The 23,587-nt window shown below is 39.8% G+C and overlaps 1 long non-coding RNA gene across 1 annotated transcript; it reads right to left on the bottom strand.

Annotated features, from left to right (window-relative positions):
- Window positions 1-13,549: 13,549 nt before the first annotated feature.
- LOC118643527 lies at window positions 13,550-21,853 on the bottom strand. Its single transcript, XR_004962003.1, has 3 exons — window positions 21,758-21,853; window positions 21,130-21,180; window positions 13,550-13,823 (listed from the first exon to the last, which is right to left on the bottom strand). It is a non-coding gene; the product is annotated as an uncharacterized LOC118643527 (long non-coding RNA).
- Between the last annotated feature and the right edge of the window lie 1,734 nt (window positions 21,854-23,587).

The following is a 23,587-nucleotide window of genomic DNA, read 5'->3' as shown; positions in this document are numbered from 1 at the left end:
TCCCGTTTCTTCCTCCTCCTCTTTCCCCATTCCCCATCCCACATTCTTACTTGAAAATTATAATTATTTAGGGAGAAAACCATGTTAATAATCTGTTAAACTTTGTTAATTAACAAACCAGTATTTGATCTCTTTTCATATTACTTAGGTGTTACTATTTATTTTCCTTTATTTGTTATTTATTTTCATAGTGATGAAATTATAATGTCAAAGGCCTAAGAAAAATCTAGGAACATTTTTAAGAGTAACGTTTAGAGAACAGATTTTTATTTTTCCTAAGTACCTTTACTTCTAAAACAGAAAAGTTTGGAATTCAAAAAAATTTTAATAATAAATAAAATATTTAAGGTAAGATCTTCAAATACTGAATACCTAACTTAAAACTGTACTATCACCAGTTTCATAATAATCTATGGAGTATGCAGCAGGACTATGTCATAGCAAATAAACTAGTTTCAAATCATGACTCATATCTCTACACTGACTAAAAATAATGCATTGCCCTGACCAGCTTGGCTCAGCATTTAGAGCATCGGCCTGCAGACCCAACGGCCTTGGGTTCAATTCCCAGTCAAGAGCAGGTACCTGGGTTGCAGATTTGATCTCTGGCCCTAGTTGGGGCACATGTGGGAGGGAACCAATTGATTTGGACACATCGATGTTTTTTTTTCTCTCTCTCTCCCTTCCTCCCGCTCTATCTAAAAAGTATATCAATGGAAAATTAACCTCAGGTGAGGATTAACAAAAATACTTTTTTTAATGCATTGCTTTTTATTCTTTAAAACTTATCGTTTTTTATTTGTAATAAAGTAATACATTTGTATACTTTAAAAAATTGAAATTGTACATGCTAAAGAATGAAGTTGGACCCTTACCTTATACTATATACAAGTTACTCAAATTGCATCTAAGACCTAACGTAAGACCTAAAACTATAAAAATCTTAGAAGAAACCAGGGGAACATTTTCATGGCATTAGATTTGGCAATGATTTCTTTGAAATGGCACCAAAAACACAGACAACAAAAAGAAAAATAGATAATATGACCTACATCAAAAGTAAAATCTTCTCTGCATCAAAGAACATAATTAGCAAAGTAAAAGGCAACCTCTGGGAATGGGAGAAAATTTTTGCAAGTGATATATTTGATAAGGGGTTAATATCCATAATATATAAAAAAAACTCCTACATTTCAACAACAACACAATAACCCATTTAAAAGCAGTCAAAGAACTTGAATGGCCATTTCTCCAAAAAAAGATATGCGAATTGCCAAGAAGCGTGTGAAAGATATTCAACATGGCTAATCATTAGGGAAATGCAAATCAAATATTACCTCATAGTCATTGGGATGGCTACTATTAAAAACACACACAAAAAATCTTAGCAAGGATGTGGAGCAGTTGGAACTCTTGTGAACTGTTGGTGGAATATAAAATAGTACAACTACCATGGAAAACAATATGGTGATTTCTCAAAAAATTAAAAATAGAATTATATGATCCAGAAATTTTACTTCTGGGTATATATCTAAAATAATTGAAAGCAGAGACTGTAAGAGGTATTTGTGTGCTTATGTTTATAGCATCATTATTCACAATAACCAAGAGCTGGAAGCAACTCAAATGTCTGAAATGTCCAAACAACGAATTAATGGATAAACAAAATGTGGTAGATATACACTATAAAATATTATTTGGTCTTAAAAAGGAAAATTCTACCATGTGCTACAACATGAATGAAACTTGAAGACATTGTGCTAAGTAAAATAAGCCAAACAGACACAAAAGAACAAATCTTGTATGATTCTACTTACACGAGGTACCTAGAGTAGTCAAATTCATAGAGACAGAAGTAAACTGCTGGTTGTCAGGATTGGGGGTCGGAAGCAATGGGGACTTGTTGTTTAATAGGTACAGAGTTTTAATTTGGAAAGATAAAAAAGTTCTGGAGATGGATGGTAGTGATAGCTGCACAACAATGTGAATGCACTGAATTGTACACTCAAAAATGGGTAAAATGGTAAATTTGATGCTCTATTTACACAAATACGCACACACTAACATGCACACATATATACTTCCTCTCTCTCTCCTACTATCTTCCTAAAATAGCACAATTTTTTAAAAGTATGTTTTTATTGATTTTTTTAGAGAGAGTGGAAGGTACAGGGAGAAAGAGATAGAAACATCTATGAGAGAGAAACACTGATTGGCTGCCTCCTGCACGCCCCCTACTGGGAATCAAACCTGCAACCCCAGCATGTGTCCTGTCCAGGAATTGAACTGGTGACCTCTTGGTGTATGGGACGACGCTCAACCATTGAGCCACAGTGGCCAGGCAGGAAGCACAATTTTTTACTTAATATTTTATTATGAGAATGTGAATATTGTGTAGAGATGAGTCTTATGGTATACAATGATTACACTCCCTATTAGAAACAGCCTTTTGTTTTTCCTAGAGTTAACCATTGCCTCAGAGTTTTGTTTTGGGGTTTTATTTTTTGAATACTTTTTTTCTATGAAACCCTTTTATTTATGTAATTCCTCTTGAAAATCCTCCAGCAGAGCTGTAAAATTCCTTTCAATATAATAAAAAATATTAAGCAAACTGTCAGTTTTGTTTTTCTTGGAAATATTTGTCCTACAATGCGCTGTCCTCCCACTCCAATCTGGACTTGCACAGCCTACTGCTCAGCTGTCCTCCTAGAATATCTATTCACTGTCGTCCTAGGAATTTCTTGCATCTTTACGATTCTGTGTTGTTACTCCTCTTTCCCAGAGTCCACATCTTTCTCTTTCTTCCTTCTCTTGGTAGATACCTTTCCAGAGGCTTTCTTGGAAAGGATACATGGAAAGTCAACATATTCTTCAACTTGTTTAAAAAACTGACTTTATTATAACCATCTTTGGAAAAAAAAATAAGTTGATGACAAATTTAATATTGATTTTTACTCAGACTGTTCAAGTCACTTCTCATTGTCTCCTAGATTTGGGGGTTGCTGTTGAGAAATCCAGTGCCATTCTGAATCCTGGTCCTTTACATATGACTTTATGTTATTTTCTTTCTAAACATTTTAACAATCATCTCTTTACTCAAAGTTTCAAAATGATGTGCCTTGTTTTAAGTCTCTTTCCCATTCATGTGTTGGGTATTTGGTAGATACTTTCGATCTAGAACTTCATATTCATTTCAGGGAAATTTTCTTGCTTTATTTATTTTTTTTTAAAATGTTTCACCTCCAGAAGTTAGAAAAGGCAAGGCAATAGATTCTCCCCTATCACCTCCAGAGGAACACAGCCCTGCTGACTCAGTTTAGACTTCTGCTCTCCGAAACAGTGGGATGATACTTTTGTGTTGTTTTAAGCCATAAAATATGTAGTAATTTGTTACAGCAGCAATAGAAAACTAATACATAGACTTAATTTGATACGGTTAAACACAAACACAATCAAATAGGTGATTTTTTAAAACTAGACAAGAAAACCTGTTTCCTCTACCTACTACTACTGATTTGCTTTGTGGGGATACATGCTTGGTGGAGATGAGAAACATACAAACAAACAGATAGTAGGCTGGCCAAAATAAACACATCCACAGGAAAATAGCATTCTCTATTTCAAAGAGTATTGGCAATTATCCTTGGATTATCATATCTACAAGTTACTGACCCTGGTAATGTACCATGAGCTGCAGATATAATTTTATGCAGAGGTTCCCTGAGACCCGAAAATTACTCAAGGGTTCATTGAGGTAAAAAGATTGAGAATGGCTAGTGCCTGACACATGGATGACCCACTCCTCCAGAGGTTTGTGGGTTAGACTTTAACACTAGTCTCTAGTTGCTGACTCCTTAGCTACTGTGGTGCATGTTTGCTCATCTGTGCCATTTGCAGTTTTGGTTTTTCTTCTTTTGTTTTATTTTTATTAAAGTATATTTTACATACAATATTATATTAGTTTCAGGTGTACAACATAGTTATTTGATGTTTATATACCTTACGATGTGATCACCATACGTCTAGTAGCCATCTGTCATAATATAAAGTTATTAACATATTTTGGCTATATTCCATAGTGTGCATTTCATCCCTGTGACTTATTTATTTTATAACTGGAAGTTTGTAGTTCTTATTCCCCCTCATCATTTTCACTCATGCCCCTGCCCCATGGCTACCATCAGTTTGTTCTCTGTATCTAAGAGTCTGTTTCTGGCTCCATCCATGTTGTTGTAAAATGGCAACATTTCATTTTTCAGAGCTGAGTAATATATCTCACATCTTTTTTATCCATTCATCTATCAATAGACACCTAGGTGGGTGCCGTATCTTCTTGGCTATTGTAAATAATACTGCAGTGAACAGAGGGGTGCATATCTTTTCGAATTACTGTTTTCATTTTCTTCAGGTAAATACCCAGAAGTGAAATTGCTAGATTGTAGGATAGTTCTACTTTTTCCGTTGTTGTTAATCCTCACCTGAGAGAGGGAGGATGAGAAAGAGAGAAATATCGATGTGAGAGAGACACATTGATTGGCTCCCTCTGCATGTGCCCTGACCATGGCCAGGGATCTTGTACCCTTGACTGGGAATCAAACCTGAGACCCTTCAGTTCCGCTGGCCGGTGCTTTAACTGATGAGCCAAACCAGCCAGGGCTGGTAGTTATACTTTTAATTTTTTGAGGAAACTTTATGCTGTTTCCCATACTAGCTGTATCAATTTGCAGTCCTACCACAGTGAACTGAGAGTCCCTTTCCTCCGCATCTTTGCCATCACCTGTTATTTGTTGACTTTTTGATAATAGCCATTCTGACAGTTGTGAGGTGATATCTCACTGTGGTTTTGATTTGCAGTCCCTGACGATTAGTGATGTTGAGCATCTTTTCACATGTCTGTTGGCCACCTGTATGTCTTCTTTGGGCAAATATCGTTGAGGTCTTTTTCCTATATCTTAATCAAATTATTTGTGTGTTTTTTATTTTGAATTGTATGAGTTCTTTATATATTTTGGATATTAACTTCTTATGGGGTATATCATTTGCAAAGATCTCCTTCCATTTGGTAGGTTGTTGTTGGGTTTTTTTTTTTTCATTTTTGTTGATAGTTTCCTTTGCTGTGTAAAACATTTTTAGTTGAATATACTCCCATATGTTTATTTTTGCTTTTGTTGCCCTTGCCTGAGGAGACATATTAAATATATATATATAGCTAAGATCAATGTTAAAGAGTTGACTGCCTGTGTTTTCTGTTAGGAGCTTCACGGTCTCAGGTGTTCCGTTGAGCCCCGTGGTGTCCCAGGGTTGGGTTTTTCACTCCGTCACAGCGCAGTAGTAGCTGCTGCCGGTGGGAAGGCCCTGCTGCCCCCACTCTGCCGGGCGCCCCGCAGCTCCCGTGAGAACAGAACGTTCCCCTCTGAAGCTGCATCCTCGGTGCTCTAGGCAGGAGTTGGCAACTGAGGCCCCCAAGCCAAATCCAGCCCGCATTTTGTAAATAAAGTTTTATTGGAACACAGCCATGCTCATTGTTTCTACATTCTCTATGGCTGCTTTCAACTGACGACTTCAGAGCTGAGTGGTTGTGATAGAGATCACGGGGCCTGCCAAGCCTAAAATATTTGCTAACTGATATTTTAGCGGAAATGTTCGCCAGCCTTTGCTCTATGCTTCTGTATGAGAAGAGGGCGCTGACCTTGCTTCCCCTGGAATAGACTCTTTCTTCCTGCCTAGAGGAAAACTGAAAACGATTCCCTCATTTGTTCAGCACAAAGACCTCTACTGTAGAGCAGTATCACAAACCATTACCTAACCCCATTAGTGTCTTGGGATATTATTGTTTATTCACATAATGCGCAATAACAAACAGCTTGCAATAATTTTTTTGGAAATGTTTACACACATTAGTTCTGAAGAGGCAGACTAGACCCATTTACATATGCAAAGGGGAGGATGACAAAACACGTAATGGCGCCATCACTTTACAAATATTTTACCTAAATTATACATTATAGTAAGCTTTAAGGTCACAGTGTAGGAAATCTTAGTAGTTGCCATTAAAATTACTATAAAGAGCATTTCCTGGATGGAATTATGCAAAATCTATCATTTCATCTCTGTTATGCGGCATATTCATACACACCTTGCAAGAGTGCCAAGCAACAAAAATGGTAGACATTTGTGAATGCGTCTCCATGAGAAGAGGGTTTTAGCTTGAGGTGGAGAATACACAATACAGTGTACAGATGATGTGTTATAAAATTGAGCATCTGAAACCTGTATAATGTTGTTAACCAGTGTCACCCCAATAAATTCAACAAAAAGGGGGAAAACGTTTAGGAAAATATAATCTACATGCAGAAAAACACTTATGGCTTATGTGCACAGAACACTCTGATAATTATCATATAGATCGCAAAACAGAGTATTATCAGCACCCGTTAACCCCCTTCTCTCTCCTAGCCAAGGCTAACTGCTGTTCTGATTTCAACTGCATAAACAAATTCTGCCTGTTCGTATATTGTATACAAACAAAATCATACGCAATGTTTGCTTTTGTGTCTGGATTTCTTTATTGGACATTTTTTGTGAAACTGAGCTGTGTTATTGTTCATTCATTCTCTTTGCTTTACAAAAGTCTGTGGCAGAAACGTACCACTTGAGTTCATCCACTCTGCTGCATGTAAGCCTTCCGAGAGCTCTGGTTGTTGTATGAAAGGAATGATTACAATGATTTTTAACATTGCGACATACAAAGAGAAGATATTTTATTATCAGGTAAAATGGACATTTCAAGTTGCCTGGTTTACCATGAATGTGAATAAAGAAACATCTATTTTATTTTTATTATAGGTGAAACACTTCATTGACTTGCAGAACTTCTAATGAAATGTTTGCAGAGATACTAGGGTTCAAACTGTTCTCTCCATGAGAGCTATTCTTGATGACTTCAATGAGAATTTTATTCACAAGGCTGCTTTCCCATAGCAAGTACCTGCACATATTCTTTCATAATAATTGGAGAGTTTCCTAATAAATAATTTTTAAATATATTTGTATTTTATTTATTTATTTATTTTTGAGAAAGCGGAAGGGAGAGTGAGATAGAAACATCAATGTGAGAATAAATATCAATTGGCTGCCTCCTGCACACCCCCTACTGGGGATCAAGCCTGCAACCTGGGCATGTGCCCTGACCGAGAACCAAATGAGGTCTTCTCAGCCCATGTGGGATGATGCTCAATCCACTGAGCCACACCAGCCGGGCTGTAATAATTAATTTTTAAACCTATGCATAATAACATTGAATCGTAGAAATTTTGTTCATTCCAGTCAGCATTATTTATTGATTGCTCAAAATTTGCATTTTTAAATGGAAATTATAGCATCCATTATTTTAACATTTTTTCAATATCTAGTTAATTCTGTAGCATAAAGAACTGTTTGAGCTTCAAATCCAGATTCTTGGGATGGAAATGATCTGAGCGTATTTCTCTGCCTGGCAGAAGGTGGCACTAGAGTTATGCCTGCAAAACCACTGCTAAATGTCTGAGTGTCTCATTAGCCAGATTTCAAACAGCTTGCTAGGAAGAATCATGATATATACAGATCAGTTTGTAGACGTCAACTATATTTACCAGAATCAAGGTCATATCAATCAAACTTCTCAGAATCCTCCTCCAAAAACATGTTGCAAAATACTCACTTCACATATATTTATTGATCCTCCTTCTAAGTGCAAAGCAGGCTATACATATATATGTATGTGGATATGTATTGTTTGCTTATTTTTATATGTATATACATATATACATATATATATCAGCAAACAATATAGATATTGAAGTTTACCCTCTCATGGGAGGGACAAACATCAAATAAGCCCTAGACAATTACCTGCTTAAATGGCAATTGTCACATATATTATAGAGCAGTTGTACAGGGTGTTATGACAAGATACAAAAAGAGACCCTGACCCAGGTGTGGGGCTGGGTATGAGGTCTCTCGCAAGTCCTTCCTGAAAAGGCTTATTCTTCATTCCCAAAATATCATTCTTTCTAGATCCTATTTTTGTTTCTACGCTTAAATATGACTCAGTAATTAATGACATGATTGCAGTTCTGCCCCATATTCCATGAGCTCATCCAGCACTATGTAATTCCCTTCGGTTCTGCAGTGCTAGTTTCTTCTGAGCATTCAATAAGGCAGTTCTCACCTGCGGCAGGACCACCCTTGTGGGCAATGATTTGGAGGGTGGTCCTGGCATTAATGAGTGACAGCCAGGATACTCACTCATTATCCTTGGCATCCCGCCAGGTGTGGAACCATCCCGCACAAGAAAAACATACTCTTCATCCCTCACAGCTTTGCAGTGGTCATTCATGAATGTGAACAGCCTGCTTATAATTATCTCATGTTTTACCTGTAAACACAAAGTCTTTTGCATGGTTTTATGTAAACCAAATTTTCCAGGAATACAACATAAGTATAAATAGAATACTGTACTTTGAGTCATTTGAATCTTTACCAAAAATTATTAAGCACTTTGGAAAAAAGACCTTCAATTAATGGCGGTGCCACAGCTGATATTGCAGTTACGAATATCACACCCGTACCATTCTGCTTTTCTTGTTGACACATTCATGAAGATTCTACAGATGGGGGTAAGCATCTGACCACATGTCTTCCAGTGTAATCAAGTCAAAGCATTTACACAGTGAACTATATATCATTTCATTAAAAGTTACTTCCCTTGAAATCCTCCTTTATATTAAAGCCAGGGAATTTTTTTTATGATGTGTGTAGGGAGCGTCTATCATCTGTGAATTTCATTTGAGGGTAGTAAAGAAGACATTACAAGATATTTGTTTTTAAAAGCGGTTGTTGGTTCTGATGAGGGGAGAATCGGTACAACAGCGACTAATAGTAAGGAAACCAGGAGACAGCCAGACCTGGTTTAAATATCCAGCCCCCACCCCACCCCCGCCTTCCATACTCTCTGTGTGTCCTTGGGAAAGTTCTTAAACATTTATCATGTCAATGTCTTTATCTACATAGCGGGACACCAGGAGAACCTATCTCACAGAGCACTGTTGTTTCTAGGAGGATTAACTGAGATAATGTTCAGAAAACGTGTAGCACAATACCAAGCACATCATAAAAATATATTAAATGTTATTTTATTATTTTAACAGTCTAAGTAGCAACCGATAATGCTTTAGAGATTATTTTCTTAGTCAGTTAAGTATACTTGTGTCTACCCTCTGAATGTTAAACTCCCTGTGTTCTGATTAAGAGCCCATATGGTACGCGCACTTAAAAAAAAAAAAAAAAAAGTTTTTAATTATTGTTGTTTTAGGTTTTAATCCTTCAGGACTAAAGCCATCTGGCTTCCACTGTGAACCCAGCTACACACCGCCCCATCATGTTAATTTACATTCCTGTTGCATTACCCCTATAACCAGGGAGAATACATAAATGTATTTGGTGACCCAAAAATGGTAAATAGAAGTCAAGATCTTGTATTTGATGAGGAAATAGTCTTGGCCCCATTTCCCCTATAACCCCCAGAACTTTATAAGCCCCAGGCATTTTTCAGAACCAAGTAGATCACTGTCCAAGTGAAAACCATTGTCAAATAAATCAGGTTGAAAGAAACGATTGATATTATTCCTGAATAAACAATTAAGCTTTTTTTATAACTCTGAATAATTCATTTATTCAACAAATATTTGTTTGGCTCTTACTTTGAATAAGGAGATGTGCTGGGAGCTGGAGTGAATAATGAACTATAGACTTGTAAGTTAGTGTTAACTGATTTATTCTTTCAACAAATATGCATAGGCATACTAGGCTCTGGGCCAGGTGCTCGGAATACAGAGATGAATAAGATATGGTTTGTGCCTCAAAAGTCTGAATCCATATGAAATAAACCAGCAGAATTTGAAACATAAATAACCTTAATTTGCCTCAGAGAAAGTTTGCAGGATAGGAAGCAAACTAATTATTCAATAGCGATCGTGACCCAAATACTATAGATCACAACACTCATACACACTAACACACATTTTCATTTCATCTCTATGCTCAAACTATGAGACAAGAATTATACTCATTTTTGTTGTTGTTTATGAGGAAATAACTTAAGGAGACTGTGTAAGTTTTCCAAATTAGTAATAATACCAAGAACTAGTTTTTATTGGGACAGGTACTGTGCATTGAATTGCATTTCGTCTTTATAAAAATCCTAAAGATAGAGACTGTCCTATTCTGTAATGTGAAACAGAGACGAGGGAAGTTTAAGTGAATGTTGCAATTTCACAGCTAGCTGTAGAACCAGTATATGGCCCAGGCATCTGCTACTCGAGCTGGGACTCCTGACCACTGCGTGACAGTTGTCCTGAGTCCCGCAAGCAAGTGGGAGAGCCAGAAAGAGAACTCCAGCCTGCCTGACTTCAGACCCCATCCAGCTCGGGGCCGTGTCTGGAGACAATGGAGGAGCTAGACTCCAAGACTTTTTGAACCATCAATTAAATGAGATCGAAAGGGAACTGCATGTGGATGGCATTGAATGGAATAGTTCAAGGCAGACCAACGTTCCTTACCAATTTATCCAGAAAGGGTCAAATAATATACAAGACTTACATATATTTTTTAAGCATCCAAGAGCTTCAAAAGTAAGGGAAACTCAAGGACTAAAATTCTGGAGAGGGAACAGCCTCTTTTGTTCTGAGGGCATTTACTAATTTTGGATGGAGCTTGAGACAGAGATTTGGAGTTTGGCCCAGGCAGAGAAAATCGTAAGCTGTTGACAGTTGTTCCAGGACTGGAGTGACAGAAATGGGAGATTCAGGAGTGTCAGACACCCCGAGTTGACCATTCAAACCTTCACTAATTCTGAAATTGCATGAGGCAAGACTTTAAAAACTTAAATCTCAAATCTCTCATAAGCACTGGCTTCTTGGCGCTAAGGAAATAGAAATGTGCCATCTCTGAGTTAAAGCCCTGCGGGGTCATGTCCTGGAAGAGGGACTGTCAAGGGCAGCTGAGTCTTACTACCTTCGTCAGCTTGGGCTACCAAAACAAAATACCATAGTCGGGGTGGCTTTAACAACAGGCATTCACTTCTTGCAGTAAAAGAGGCTGGGAAGTCTAAGGTCAGAGTTGCTGGCTGAGCTGGTGAGCGCTCTCTTTCTGACCTAGAACACTGTCCTTACACGGTGGACAGAAAAACCGTTCTAAGGCCACAGTCCTATGAGATTAGGACCTCATCCTTATGACATTGAACCTTAATCACCTGAAGACCCTGTTTCCAAATTTAGTTACATTGGGGGTTAAGTCTTCAACATACAAATATGGGGGTGACACAATTCAGTCCATAGTACTTATCAAAATGCAGTCTGGCCTCGATACACCGAAATGTGGCGAAGTAAAATAAATAGGATTTCCTAACAATGTTGTAAAAGGTCGTAGCCTATATTTGTATAAATTTAGACTCTGAGTATGAACTATCAAAAAACAAAAAAAATTGCATGTATTTTTCTCTTTGTTGAGCCTACTCCCTCAAGCTGTAGATCTCCGAAAATAAAACAGAAATAATTAGAAGTTAGCAGTAAACTTTCCTAACAACGGATTCTATTTTATAGCATTCTTTTAAACGCCAGCACGTTACGGAGGGCAGTTAGCTCTTGCTGCAGAGCTAGGCGTTATCAATCAGTGATTTGCTGAAAACACTTATTCAGAGTATGAGTCCCTTTTATCAGACAACTCGTTGGGGTCTCATTTCTTCATTTGTTCTATTTCTTCATTTGTTCTTGGAAAATGTGTCCATGCCTTATTTTTGTAAGGAAAACCCTTAAATGTTATAGCTAACAGAGACTCTGAACTGATTCTAAAGTTGTGTTGAAGGTTGGGTGTTTCTTCCTAATTTGGAGTCAGCCAAGTTCAGACTCCAGACACAGGGAAAAGGCAGGACAGGGCTATCAGTCTTCTTTGTTCAAAACAGATGACTCCGTAAGTATTTGCCTAGTTAAAAATAACAGCATTCCTTCCCCTAAGTTATCAGCTGGACAGTCTAGCCTGCTCATATTTTTTTAACCCAGTCAAGGGAATTCAGGTCAAAAGGCTATGTACTCAGAATTTAAAGAAAAAAAAATTTTATAATAGATTATACTGAAAAATGTGTCTACTTTTTATATTTTTCTTTAATGATCTTACTACTTCTCTGTGCAAAATGAAACAAATTTACCTTAAAATGCCACTGAACCGCTTCTCTTTCACCAGTTTTCATGTTAACAGAAAAGCTAATTTGTTTCCAGGAAATTGTTAGTTTTCTTTATAAACTTTTCTACTAATTTCAATAACAACAATCTTGTTTGAATGATTGTGTCTCTTGATGGCTACTGGCTATGCCATCTACCACTTAAACAGTGTTGATATTCTCATTCTGCTGTTTCATCTGTATAATTCCCATCCCAAAATAGATGTATCCTTTTATTTGATTCAGATAGAAACTGGTCACATTCTCTCTTACTCTTCTTTTCTTTTTTACTTTCTCTTACCTACTCTTTATTCTAGCTCAAGAGTTTCATGCAAGAGTAAATAAATATATTTTGTTTTAGGATAACATATTTTAGGATAATATAACTGCAATATTCCAGATTCCTCTATCTCCTCCCCATTAATCTATGCTCTGACCCATCCCCACAACCAAGAAAAGAGAGAAATCACCCACAGCAAATAAAGTTATATGAACTTGTAAAATAAATGTCCAAGCTCTCTCTTTTAAAATGCAGGTGTAATTTATTGCCCTTATATAAGAGTCACGGTGAAAGACGAGTTGGTAGCATGATTTGGGGCTATTCAAACTTTGTGAGTATTGAGGAGATATTTCTATTCCAGCTGACATTTCAGAGGCTTCAAAAAGCCTGCACCCGGTGGGTTTTATTTTGATCATTCACTAGATATGCTGATTTAATCCAACGCTGAGTCATCCAGCACTGCTTTTCAGATCTTCTGGAAAGAAATTATGTTGTTAGAAAATCCGCATCCCCTATGGGGTTCCTAAATGCTTCTCCTCTTAATGCCCAGAGGATGTGGTACAAAAGGCAGCACCAGATGACACATGTCAGTGTGGTTCGTGATCCCACAGAAAAAGAGCATGCTGCTGGTCCTGCGTGTAAATAATCAGCACTGTGGATTGTGATCTTGACAGTTTCGCACAGTGTGGGTCCTGGCTACCTGAGATCATCTTTCTCCCCCCGGGTGCTTCACAGTAACCCAAAGGGCAGTGGAAGGCTGTAAACTCGGTCAAAGACACATGGAGCCACAGGGAACTTTGAGGGTCACTGAAGGGCAAGTATGCTCTGTGCACCATTTGCACCCCCTCCTCTGTGATCACTGCTGATGAACTGGGGCATACTTCCTCTAATGATTCCCCAAAGGAGGTTTTTCTTTCCCATCAAGTTCATACCCTTGACCTTTCAGATCAGGCAATGAAATTAGGATGTTCAAGAGCAGCAAGGCTAGGAAAGTTTGTGCTTCTCTAAACGGCCACAACATAGCACTCATTGTATGATCGCTGAGCTAATATTGCTAGTATACAATTTTTAACTTAACTTCATGCATTTTTAATGAGGACATAGAGGTGAGATGACCCTCCATCCAGGCGGGAACACAAGGCAGCCTTTTCAACTTTCAGTAGAACGTTAAGCTTGCCTGGTGCATTCTGCTATCCAAATCACGGGAGTCGTCCTTCGAACGATAATGCCTGATATTTGCACTCTAGGATTTTTGCCAGAACCTAATTTGAACAGACTGCTCCGCAGCATCTGCCAAAAGGCAACAGAGAGAAGCAATATTTGAGCAAGACGTTTATCATCCATCTCCTTAGGTATTCTAACCTGCCCGCTCCATCAAACAGGTCTGCAGAAAGCCTTTTGCTCGGGTTGCATGTACTTGGGCCCTTGAAGAACTATCGTCAGTGAATTTACTTTTTATTGTCATGAACTTGGCAATTATTAAAGGTCAGTTTAAGGACGACCTACCTGAAAAACCTTTCCAGCAACCTGATATGGTAAAAAGAAGAATTAGAAGGTATTAGAAGTCAGGAGTGAGGGGACCTTGATTTTTAAGGCTCGATGCTGCGCCCATACCAGCTGAGTGATTGCTCTGAAGCTCACTTTTCTTATATTAATAAGGGAATAAAATACCTATGGTAGGTCATGATTAAAGGCCATGAGATAACACAGAGGTCTGACACAGAGTAGATGCAGAAATATGAATTGGATCTACATCTCTCATGAAATTTGTGGCTTTAGTGTGTTTTGTGGTCTTTCAAATAAGAAACCACTACCGAGAAAACATACACTCCTTTTGACAGCTGTCATACTTCTTTATAAAGGTAAAGAGACGTATACAACTCGTGTCTTTTTAGACTTGGCTGACAGGAAAGGGATAGCTAAATTTAATACTTAGAAAGTGATATTTACCTAAGTGTGTTTCATTGTTCCATGAGGTCTTTTCTTATTTTCTGTTCCTGTTTAATCACCCTATCACGGCTCTGAAGGCTCGGGAAATATTCAGCTAGCTTTTTGCTAGGTTTTAATCAACATCCTTTGTCTTTCCACACAGTGACTTTTCTCTACCTTCATCACTGTCCTGAATCCAACATTACACTCCGCCGCACTCAGAAAAATGGTTATAAATCTGTACTGGATTCCCAGGGTTGTAACAAGGTGTCCTGAACGGCGCGGCCTAAAACCACAGACACGGATTCTCTCGCGGTGCTGGAGCCTAGACATCCTAGATCAAGGTGCCAGCAGGGTCTTGCTCCTCCCTCTGAGAACTAAACCCTCCCCCAGCTCCTGGTGGTAGCCGTCCATCCTCGGTGTCCCATGGCTCGCCAGCTGCATCCCTCCACCTCTGCCCCTGATGTCACAGGGCGTTTGTCCTCTTCTGGTAAGGCCACTAAGCTCTCAGATTAAGGTCCACCTAAGTAACCCCATCTTAACCTGGTTACACCTACAAAGACCTACTTCCAAATTAGGTCCCATTAACAGGTATTGAGGATTCAGACCGCAGCAACTCCTTTAGTGGGGACACAATTCAATGCATAGCAACTTCCTACTCAGAGAAGACAGAGATTGCCTGTATGTCCAGTTACTTCTTATGACTCCAGTGTGACATACTTCCCTGCGGTATCAGGAGACCGTCGGTTCCCTCCTCCTTTCTCTAACAGACTTTTGTCTGACCTCTGGTTCCCTCTCCTCCCTCCTACTCTCGACTCTATCTCAGAACTTCACTTCTCCTCCTATTGAATATCTTTGAAAATATATGTAAGCCTACCCCATTTATCAAAAAAATAATTTTGGGGGGAGTTAATCCTCCCCTGAGAATATTTTCCCATTGATTTTTAGAGAGGGGTGAAAGGGAGAAAGGGAGAGAGAAACATTGATGTGAGAGAGACACCACAATTGGTTGCCTCCCAAATTGACCCTGACCAGGACTGGGGGTCGAACCTGCAACCCAGGTATGTGCCCTTGACCAGGAATCAAACCTGTGACTCTTCGGTTCACAAGGCAACACTCTAACTGCTGAGCCAAACTGGCCAGGGATATCAAGAAATATTTTAAACCTATTTTCTATTTTGAACCTGCTTTTGCCATTACTAAGTTGTTCTCCTTCCCTTTGGGCTCCACAGTCATGGAAAACATATGGAGCCCCACACGTCTGAAATCCACCGTCTCTGCATTTCTACCACGTGTTCATTCCACAAGGAGTCATTGCGTGAAAAGGCACTGTCCGTCCCTGGCACTGGGGTCACCGCAGTGAACCAGACAGATGTAGCTCCTGATCTCAAGACAACAGACACCCAGCAATACAAATGATCCCTACACTGCTTCATCGAGGAGAAGCTCCAGAGCCATAAGAGAGCATGATAAGGAGGCCTGACTAGGCTGGGGTTCGGAGGTCTCCCCGGCCGAAGTAGCAAAACCTGATAAAGAAAGAATTCAGAGGAATTAACTGCATGAGTAGGGGGTTAGAGAGATTCCAGGCTAAGGGATTAGTGAGTGGGAAAACCGTGAGACAGAAAGAAATGTGGTATTTCCAAGAAACTGGAAGAGGAATGTTGTAACTTTATTGTAGAGAATCGGGAGAACAGTTAAGACGCTATTATAGGAGTTCATCCGAGAGACTTCATAACCACATTCTAGCGATGACAGTGGAAGAGTCATGGAAATAGTGGGAAAAGGTCAAGGAGGAAGAACTAACTGTACTTGGTGACTGATGGGCTATCCAGGGTGAAGAAAAAGGACATGTCCAGAAAACCCGGGTTTCTGGCTAGAAAGCTGGACAGATGGATATATTGGTGTCCTCACCCAAAAGGAAACACTGGTGAGGTGTCAGATTTGGAAAAAGGATGAGTTCCAATTAGAATACATTGACTTTGAAGTACCCATGAAATTTCCAAGTGGGAAATAATTAGTAGGCGTCCTCAACTTTAGTAATACTGCCAATGGCATGCCACTTGCTGAACATAATGTCCATTTTGATCTTCGGCCCTTTGAACTCTCCACAGCGTGAGAGATGTTAGTCATTCCTTCCTCGAAGCAAGAGCGCTTCATCTTTGGTTTCTGCTTAGAACACCGCCCCCTCTGATTTTCTTCCTTCTCGGGTTTGTCTCCCTCTGTCTACTCTTAAAATGTTTGAGATTTTCAGAGTGACTGCCTTCGACCTCTCTCTCTCTCTCTCTCTCTCTCTCTCTCTCTCTCCTGTTCTGTTCCCCTCCTTATTTCTTCTTCTTTACATTCTCTATCTTTAAGCCAACTCACTCATTCTAACTTTCAAACAAGATCTTAAGTTAACAAATCCTAAAGAGTTTCAAACAGGATCTTGAATGAGCAAATATTAAAACTGCATCCCCTGACCCACTGTCCCTCAAGACATTCAGAGGAGATTCCCTCCCTCGAGTTCCACAAGTAGCTCAGGTGCAATAAGCTAACTCAAATGACTGTTCATTCTTCTCTCACCAGGTCATTTCTTCTCCTTAACAGTCTTCCTCGTTTAATAGCATCACAAGATGAATGAGAGGGTGGGGGTCATCGGCCTCTCTCGTCACCAAAACTCCATCCACTTCCAAGTTCTTATAATTCCACCCAGGAAGCTGCCATCTTTCAAGTGAATTATGCCCAGCGTTGTCTAACTTAAGGGCCAGCAAACATTGTCTGTACAGGGCCAGAGAGCAACATGTTTAGGCTTTGCACACTATACAGGTCCTGTGACTACTGTTCAACTCCATTGTCCAAGTATAAACACAGCAAAGGACAATATGTAAATGACAGACCTGGCTGTGATCCAACAAGACTTTATTTATGGACGCTAGAATTTGAACTGTATGTAATTTCACAAGTCATAAAATACTCTTCTCCTCCCCACCCCCCCCACCCCCCACTTAAAAATATAAAAGCCATTCTTAGTTCTCAGGCTGTATCAAAACAGGTGATGGGCAAGATATGGCCCATGGGTCACAGTTTGCAAATCTCTAGTCTATCTGGTCTCTCTCCCTCTACATGGCAGCCAGAAATGACTGTCTAAACACGTATGAACATATGTTAAGTCTCAAAAATCTCTGATGTTTCCTTTGAACACACGCACTAGACTGAAATACAAGGCTCTTCCACCAGGTGGCCCCAAACTTATTTTCTAAACTCATTTCTTGCTACCATTCTTCCCTTCCAGAGGGTTCCCATGCTTCAAACAGACCAAAACTTCAGCCTATTCCCTGGGTCTCTTGTGCTCTCAAGCCTCTGTGCCCTTATATTAGCTACAATTCGACCTAAGCCAATTTAGCCATGCTCAACTCTTACATGCTTTAGGGTGGAGAACAACAGTCCCAGAAAACATTTATAATGAAAGCAAGTCTCAGACCAAATTCTTCCACAACAGACATTTATTAGTAAGCAGTCATAAAACAGTAAAGTTTGAGCTCTTTGTCACATTATCTCACTTGTATGTTCCCCTAAGGCAAATAAGACAATCCTGGTGGCAAGATTCAGCTAACTAGACACTCAGACTCTGGCAACCAAGAATCAGGGAATAAGCCATTAGATCCAGAACGGCCTGCGGATCAAATCTGGGCTGCTGAGGACTTCCGGTCAAGATGGCGGGAGGTAACCGCGGTATCGCGTCCTCCCACAACCACATCAAAGTTACAACTAAACTACAGAACAACCATCATTCAAAACCGCCTGAAATCAAGCCGATGGAAGTCCTACAACTACGGAATTAAATCAGCAGCCACATCCAGACTGGTAGGAGGGGCGGAGGGGACGGGCTGGTCCCACACCCACGTGTGGCGGATAAAAATCAGGAGTTTACCTTGGCTGGGAAGGTCCTCCCTGAGGACTGAGGGGTCCCCGTCCCACACCAGGTGCCCCGCTCAGGGTTCCAGTGCCAGGAGGAGAATCCCCATAACTTCTGGCTGGAAAATCCAGCAGGAACTGAGGCTCAGGGAGGCTGAAGCAGCTGGAGCCCCAGGCAGCTCCTTAAAGGGCCCGCGCACGGACTTATCGGACTCTGTCCCTTAAGCTCGGAGGGGAGGCAGCTCGAGGGGCACCAGAGACACACAGGGAAGAACTGAGCTGTTTGGCACTGGAGTGAGGGCTGGAGAGGGGGCTTCCTCCGAGACAAACATGCTGTCAGAGGCCTTTGTTCCTTTGGCGAGCCCTTCCCTGGGGCGGCAGACAGTCGTCATATCTGGGACTCCAGCAACCTGGCTCACACTGGTAGCCCCGCCCTGGTGACTACCTGAGGCCCCGCCCCACCCAACTTTCAGGCCCACCCAAGCTGTTGCCACTTGCTTAACCATAGGATTGGCCTGTCTTGGATCCTGCTTCAAGTTTTCCTAAATTCTTTCAAATGAGCAGTATCTGGTCTCAGCTAGCCCCATACCGTTCATTAAGTAATACACAGAAACAAACACAGGGAGGCAGCCAAAATGAGGAGACAAAGAAACAGGTCCCAACTGAAAGAACAGAACAAGACCCCAAGAAAAGAACTAAGCAAAATGGAGATAAGCAACAAAGCAGATGCTGAGTTCAAAATACTGCTTATAAGGCTGCTCAATGAACTCAGTGAGAACCTCAGTAAACTTAGTGAGGGCCTCAAGAGCATAAAAAAGGGCCAGTCAGAACTGAAGGAGGCATTAACTGAAATAAAGAATAATTTACACAGATTCAATAGTAGAGTATGTAAATCCAAGAAGCAAACCATCGATTTGGAATATAAGGAAGCAAAAAACGCCCAATCAGAACAGCAAAAAGAAAAAAGAATCCAAAAAATTGAGGATAGTGTAAAGAGCCTCTGGGACAACTTCAGGCGTGCCAACATTCGCATCTTGGGGGTGCCAGAAGGAGAAGAGAGCGAACAAGAAATCGAAAACCTGTTCAAAACAATAATGGCAAAAAACTTTCCTCACTTGGTGAAGGAAACAGACATACAAGTCCAGGAAGCACAGAGTCCCAGGTAAAATGAACCCCAAGAGGCCCACACCAGGACACATCATCATCAAAATGCAAAAGGTTCAAGACAAAGAGAGAATATTAAAAGCAGCAAGAGAAAGGCAGCTAGTTACCTACAAGGGAGTTCCCATAAGGCTGTCAGCTGATTTCTTAAAAGAAACTTTGCAGGCCAGCAGGGAGTGGCAAGAAATATTCAGAGTGATGAAAAGCAAGAACCTACAACCAAGATTACTCTATCCTGCAAAGCTGTCATTTAGAATCGATGGCCATATAAAGACTTTCCCAGACAAGGAAAAGTTAAAGGAGTTCATCACCACCAAACCGTTATTATATGAAATGATGAAGGGTCTTTTTGAAGAAAAAGATAAAATATATGAACAAACAAAATGGCAATGAATGCATATCTATCAACAATGGAATCTACAAACAAAATGAACAGGTAGAACAGAAACATTCTCATAGATACAGAGAACATTTTGTTGGTTGTCAGATGGGAGGGGGGTTGGGGGAATGGGTGAAAAAGGTGAAGGGATTAAGAAGTACAAATTGGTTGCTAGACTGACAAACCTCAAAGGGAAAGGGGTTGAGGGGGTGGGAAGAAATAAACCAAAGAACTTATATGCATAACCAATGGACACAGACAATAGTGTGGGAAAAGGCAGGAGGGGCGGCAGGAGTAGGGAGGAGGGGGTCAATGGGGGAAAAATGAGGAGCATCTGTAATACATTCTACATTCAACAATAAAGATTTAAAAAAATAAAAATAAAAATCTGGGGTGCTATTTTTAAGAGTAAAAACCTTTGCTAGCCCTAGCTGGTTTCTCAGTGGTTAGAGCATCAGCCCACGGACCAAAGAGTCACAGGTTCAATTCTGGTCAAGGGCACATACCTCAGTTGTGGTTCATCCCCAGCCCTGGTCAGGGTTGTGCAGAAGGCAACCAGTTGGTGTGTCTCTCTCACATCAATGTTTCTCTGTACATGCAGGGTAGGAGCATCTCAAAATATATTCACCAGTTCACGTATCTTGAACATCACTAATTTAACCACTGAAAGCCCACTTCTAATATTTTATGCTAATTAAGTAGCCACTTGATTTCAATGAAAGTCACATAACATTTATTATAATATATGATATATATGGTACCACATATGGAGAGAGAACCTTCAGTGATAGTAAGGAACGAAAGTAGTCGAAGTAGCCACCTCTAGAGTAGAGTTGTCATTAGACAACAGTGTGTACACTCCTTGGTTATGCATCCAAATTAGATCAAGTGATGATCCCCCCCCTTAGAGTATAGTTGTAACTAATATTATACTGTTTATGTACATAACACCACATGACATTTCCTCTACCTGAAATATTCTTTTTTCTTTGCCTAAAGAAAGCCTATCCTTAGTTGAAAGACTATCTATTTTGTAGAGAATCCTCACCAAATTATAGGCATTACCTGTGATGGTATTAGTTTAGCCATTTGGAGGCTCAAGGAGGTTAAGTGGTCATCCCAGTTTCGGTGACAGAGCCAGAATTCATACCCAGGACAATCACACTTAATCCTGAGTGAAATTGTGGGACATAATGAACAAAAAAAGACCTAAAAAGTTCAATTCAAACCTACCTTAGAATTTTTGCTGTCTTTGGTGTGACTATTTGCTTGAAGATAATTGAACTGGAATAAAATAGAGAGAATTATGAGACACAAACGTGTCTGACATACCTGGCTGAGAGCTGTGATTTTATGGCATAGGTTTGAGATGAAACGAGCAGTATATTATGTCTTTTTTATTAGGTATGTACCACAGCTCAATAAAGTCCTTTCTGCACAGTAATCAAGATGCCTGGGTCTCTTTTCGCCTAAAATAAATGCATTGATGACTTATGTCAAGTAGCCTGGCATATAATGAGTGCTCAATAAATATAAAATAAATGAGCTACATGGCTTACCATGCATTTCACAGTGAGACTCAATGCCACACTACTAGACATAGGTTCTAGCTAATGCTCTTTTAGAAACAATCTCATTGATATACTTCTTATCATTTGGCTAAGGTGATGTGAAGATCCTCTTTCAGAATTCACTGACTCAACTTTTATTGAATGCTTATAGGTACTGAGAAACAATGTAATTTTCCTACACAAACCATCTTTCAGAGCAGATAACTCATGCATAGGTTATTTAAATTCCTTAGGCTCCTAGGCATTCCTTCTACACCCAGTGTAAGACAGAGATAGTGTGGTAAACTCACAATTGTCTGTTTAGTCGTCTGGGAAAGATGAGTCAGGGCAGTTATGAAATGGCAGAATTTGTAGCCACTACAGCAAAGCACAGTCCAACTTCCCCTATGGCAAAAATCAGGGCATCTGTATTTAAAATAATAATAATAATTTTTAAAAAGCTGATGAACAAAATTGACCCAGAGACGTAGAAAGGAGTATGGTTCAGACTGACAAACTTCAGAGGAGGATGGGGGGAGGGATGAGATAAACCAAAGAACTTATATGCATGTATGCGTAACCAATGGACATAGACAACAATGCTGGGGGGGAGGGATAGGGAAGAGGGTGTCTGTGGGGGGAAAGAAGAAACATCTGTAACAAAAATAAATTAATTAGTAAAAAAAAATAATAATAACTCTCCCCAGCTCACAGACAAGTCCCAGGACATAGGAGCTCAACAAATGTCTCCATGGCTCCTTACACTGTGACCTAATTAAGAGTGTAGGATTATCCTTATAAAAGGGTCACTATAGATTCAATTAATCAATACAAAACAAATGGCATGATTATAAAGGTGGCTGTAGAATTTCTTGGCCATGCTGATAACGTCAAGGATTTCTTTGTTGGCCTTATGTTCTATGAATGGCACTGGTTTTAATTAGTAAGCAATTGATAACTCAATGTTCTCCCACATTTTGTGTCTTAGCACGGCTGTAACTCTGTTGGGAGACAGCAGCAATGAGAACCAGGTGTATGCTGATCACAGGTACCATCAGAAACTGATAATGGCTTGAGATTATGGATTAATGCCTGTCTACTGAAGCGGAAACTCAACACCTTGAGGGTCTTTGTAGAGCATATGACAAAATAGCACCTCAAAAAAATGTTAGAAACTCAATAATCCTGGGTATTTGGAAGCTTTTCTTTTCTGAGAAAGAGTATCATGGGTTTTACGTGGCCTTTCTTCAGGAGGGTGAAGTCATTTTTACAGGTGCCTAAGAAGCATCACTTTATTGAAATGACCATTTTCTGTGAGTTCATCTTCTGCTGATACCCATCCATGTTCATATCACAAACAAAATGTAACATAGTTCTTGGAATTTTATAATCTGCATTCTAATTTAAAGGGAGGGGGAGCAATATCCTAGCTGCAACAGAAATTTCTGGTATTTGACTCCAAAAGCTCCTTGTTCAACAGTGTGTTAGCTCTGGTGGGAGAAAGGGAGGGAGGGTGGGAGGAAGGGGAAGGGAAAGGAAGGAATGGATCTGAATAGCAATGCAGCCTGCTGGATAACCTCTGTGCTTAGTCAAGGTTTCCCACCTGTTCTTACTTAAATGCCAGATTCTTCACTGGCATTGTTGAGGAGACACTGTTGATAAGCTATAAAGGTTAAGTTTTGCAAAGACCTCCGCCTCAGGGGGGAGGGAAGTCAGAATTTATTGAGAGCATTCTCTAAGTAGGGTACTTCTTAACACAGTCTTAGCTTACGTGACTTTGGTGCTAGCATAATTGATATGTCTCCTAGGCTTGTGAAACTGGATGCGAAACATATGCCCCTAAGTTCAGGGTCTTATCTTGTGCATGAGACTGAACTTTTCTGTATTTCATTTTCTTCATCTATAAAAATGGAAGTAATAACAGCACTACCATCCCTACAAAATGTTTAGATCAGTTCCTGGCACATAGTAAATGCTTAATAAATGGTGACTATTATCATTGTTTTTTCCTGATTTTCGATCTTCCTGGAGCCCTGTAGTTCTTGAGAGACATTGCTTTTAAGCTTCTCATTCTTGTGAAATCTGCTGACAACTTCATGTCATTTAAGAAATTCTCAAATTGCGATTGCACTAAAAGATAA

Source organism: Molossus molossus, unplaced genomic scaffold (assembly GCF_014108415.1).
Source record: "Molossus molossus isolate mMolMol1 unplaced genomic scaffold, mMolMol1.p scaffold_m16_p_4, whole genome shotgun sequence".
Classification (NCBI taxonomy): domain Eukaryota; kingdom Metazoa; phylum Chordata; class Mammalia; order Chiroptera; family Molossidae; genus Molossus; species Molossus molossus.
Note: the sequence above shows the minus strand (reverse complement) of the source record. Positions and strands in the feature narration are given on the sequence as shown.